This window comes from Silurus meridionalis, chromosome 8, assembly GCF_014805685.1.
Source record: "Silurus meridionalis isolate SWU-2019-XX chromosome 8, ASM1480568v1, whole genome shotgun sequence".
In the NCBI taxonomy this organism is placed as follows: domain Eukaryota; kingdom Metazoa; phylum Chordata; class Actinopteri; order Siluriformes; family Siluridae; genus Silurus; species Silurus meridionalis.
In genome coordinates this window covers 24199627-24203849 of record NC_060891.1, presented here as the reverse complement: position 1 = coordinate 24203849, position 4223 = coordinate 24199627, and positions in this window count along the sequence as shown.

Genomic DNA, 4223 nt, shown 5'->3' with positions numbered 1-4223 from the left:
CCAAATTAATATTTAATCAGGGACACTACAAAATGATTCAATATAAACATTTAATTAGTAATAAGTACAATACATAAAATGCAGTTGTGCAATATTTAGTGCAAAACAACACAAGACAGTGAGATGGTAAATATATTGACATTGCAGCACCCACCAGTACAGTAGATGTGTAATAGTGCAAATAAATTTCAACTGGAACACTGGATGTTTAGCAACGTTTTTACTGTAACACTCCTAGCAAAGATTCCCAAAGATTCTGTAAAACTCTTTATATGTGCTCTGATAGATAAAGCCATTCTTGAATGTCCAGTTATGTTTTAAATAAAGTGACCACAATATTTATATAATTATTACACTGCACTAGAAAACAGAGAAATTGAAAACATGGACCTAGAAATAGTGCAGTTGACACTAAAAGGTCATTTCACATGGTTTGTGAATCACATCCTGAAAATTATTAGTAAACCATCTTAGCTTTTACAGTGGGGAAAATAAGTATTTGACACATCAGCATTTTTAGCAGTAAGGGGATTTCTAAGTGGGCTATTGACACAAAAGTTCCACCAGATGTAGCCATCAAGCCAAATATTGAATTCATATAAAGAAATCAGAACATTTAAGTATATAAGTTGAGTCATAATAAATAAAGTGAAATGACAGGGAATAAGTATTGAACACATGAAGATAACAAGGTGCAAAATAGTGTAGAAAGCCAGGAGATCAACTGAAATCTGTCAGTATTGAGAGAGAAACCCTGCCCTCTATCAGTACTAATTGATATCAGCTGCTTTAGTCCTAATTGATGGCCTATAAAGGCTTCTCATTACCCAGGAGGCACACAGGAAAGACTTCATGATGGGTAAAAGCAAAGAACTCTCTCAAGATCGTCGTAATCTTATCGTTGAAAAGCATTTTGATGGGAATGGTTATAGGCGCATTTCCAGAATGCTGAATGTTCCAGTGAGCACTGTGGGGGCCATTATCCGGAAATGGAAAGAGCATCAGTTCACCATAAACCGGCCACGATCAGGTGCTCCACGTAAGATCCCTCTCCGAGGATTCCAAAGAATAATCAGGAGAGTTCGCCAAGAGCCAAGAACCACTCGGTCAAAACTTCAGGAAGACCTTGCATCAGCAGGTACTGTTGTTTCAAAGAAAACTATAAGCAATGCACTGAACTGCTATGGCATCCATGCACGCTCACCACGCAAGACTCCATTGCTGAGCAAAAAGCATGTTGAGGCTCGGTTAAAGTTTGCGAAAGAGCATTTGGAGAAGCCTGTAGATTATTAGGAGACTATAGTATGGTCAGATAAAAGCAAAATTGAACTTTTTGGCAGTCATTCTACAAACCATGTTTGGAGAAGAAATGGCACTGCCCACCACCCCAAGAACACCATACCAACAGTTAAGTTTGGGGGTGGAAGCATCATGGTTTGGGGGCTGCTTTTCAGCAAGGGGTACTGGCAGACTTCATATTATTGAAGGCAGGATGAATGAAGAAATGTACCGGGAAATTCTGGATAAAAATCTGCTGCCATCGACCAGAAAGCTGAAAATGAAAAGAGGGTGGACATTTCAGCAAGACAATGATCTCAAACACAAGGCCAAGGAAACAATGAAGTGGTTTCAAAGAAAGAAAATCAAGTTGCTTGAATGGCCCAGTCAATCACCTGACCTAAATCCCATAGGAAATCTATGGAGAGAACTGAAGATCAAAGTTCATAAAAGAGGCCCAAGGAACCTTCAAGATATAAGACCATTTGTGTGGATGAATGGGCCAGAATCACTCCTGAGCAATGCAGACGACTGGTCTCTCCATACAAGAGGTGTCTAGAAGCTGTAATCACCAACAAAGGCTTTTCTACAAAGTATTGAATAAAGTGTGTTCAATACTTATTCCCTGTGTCATTTCACTTTATTTATTATGACTCAACTTGTATACTTAAATGTTCTGATTTCTTTGTATAAATTCAATATTTGGCTTGATGGCAACATCTGGTGGAATTTTTGTGTCAATAGCCCACTTAGAAATCCCCTTACTGATAAAAATGCTGATGTCAAATACTTATTTTCCCCGCTGTATATGCTATTAAATATACAGTATATATATATATATATATATATATATATATATATATATATATAATATTACATCTACTTCTTCTTTTGGCTTCTCTCATTAGGGGTCACCACAGCGGATCATCCGTCTCCATACCCCCCTGTCCTCTACATCTGCCTTTTTCAAACCAACTACCTGCATGTCTTTCCTCACCACATCCATAAACCTCCTCCTTGGTCTTCCTCTTTTCCTCCTTCCTGGTGGCTCCATCCTCAGCATTCTCCCATCAATATACCCCATGTCCCAACCATCTCAATCTCGCCTCCCTCACCTTGTCTTTAAAATGTCCTACATGCACTGTCCCTCTAATAAACTAATTTCTAATCCTGTCCATCCTCATCACTCCCAACGAAAACCTCAACATCTTCAGCTCTGCTACCTCCAGCTCCACCTCCTGTCTTTTACTCAATGCCACTGTCTCTAAACCATACAACATCGCAGGTCTCACCACAGTCCTATAAACTTTCCCTTTCACTCTCACAGACACTCTTCTATCACAAATCACTCCTGCTTTCACTCTTCTCCACCCACTCCACCCTGCCTGCACTCTTTTCTTCACTTCTCTAACACACTATTACTTTGCACTGTTGACCCCAGGTACCTGAACTCCTCCACCTTCTCCATCTCTTCTCCCTGCAACCGCACCACTTCACTGCCCTCCCTTTCATTCACACACATGTACTCTGTCTTACTCCTACTGACTTTCATTCCTCTTCTCTACAGCACATACCTCTACCCCTCCAGGCTCTTCTCAACCTGCTCTCTACTCTCACCACAAATTACAATATCATCCGTAAACATCATGGTCAACAGAGACTCCTGTCTGACCTAGTCTGTCAGCCTGTCCATAATCACTGCAAACAAGAAAGGGCTCAGAGCCGATCCTTGATGCAGTCCAACCTCCACCTTGAACCAGTCTGTCATTCCTACTGCACACTTCACTGCTGTCACACTGTCCTCATACATGTCCTGCACCACCCTTACATACTTCTCTGACACACCTGACTTCCTCATACAATACTACAACTCTCTCGGCACCCTGTCGTACACTTTCTCTAAATCCATAAACACACAATGTTGGCAGGTTGTAACTGTTGGCAGGTTACAAAACTAGTCTCAGAACTTTTTTATACCGCCTCGTATTTGTATATTTCTGTAACCCTGCTTTGTGAGTATGTTCACTAAATTAAAATGAAAGCCCAAAATCTTGACTCTAAACTTGACTTCTTCCAACAGTCATAAATGTTTGAAATAAATCGATAAAAAAAAAAAAAATTAATAATCAAAATGTACACATTTCTTTTTCCTTCGCAAATGGTAGTAATGAGAATTAAATCAAAATGAATTTTCAAAATGACTCATTCAGCTTTCTTTTTTTATAAATAGATATTTCTGGTGCGGTTTTTGTTTGCTTTTAGCTTTTTGTTGTTCACCTTACAGTAAATGTCTATTGGTCAACTGATTTCAGGATACCCAACTTTAGATACCCAGTCAATTTGGAGAGTGTTTTCAAAGTTTTTTGCTTGATGGAAAACTCTCAGCTGTCTCAGTGTGAACAGAAGGCCAAAACAGGGGAGAAAAAGCCATCTTTAAGGGACTAAAGTAGGTATACAGCAATTTACATTGACATCAATTCTTCTCAGTTCTAGAACTAGAATTCCTCGAGTTTTAGGCTGATTGGTTCAATAGGTTGCATATTTAGGATATCGTGTGGATTTATTCATTGATGGAGAATTCAAAGTACTTTTGTACGCTGCTCTGGATGAGGGGGTCTGCTGAATGGCACAAATGTAAATGAATACTGTAAATAGCACACATGTAGAAGTACAGATACTCATGTTTAAAAGACTTAAAAAAAAAAAAAAAAAAAAAGTGTAAAAGTAGTTTAGGAGGGTAAAGCATCCCAAAAGACAGGGGATTTTGTACAACCTGGCAACGTATAGTACAGCTGATGCATTGTTGATTGTCTGCTGCACAAAACTTTGTAAACTCTGGGACTACTTGTAATAAAATACTGAACTAAGACATCAAGCTACAATGAACATTGTTTGCAATTGTAACTGCTTTGTCCTTGAACACATTTCACGACCGCACACACTCG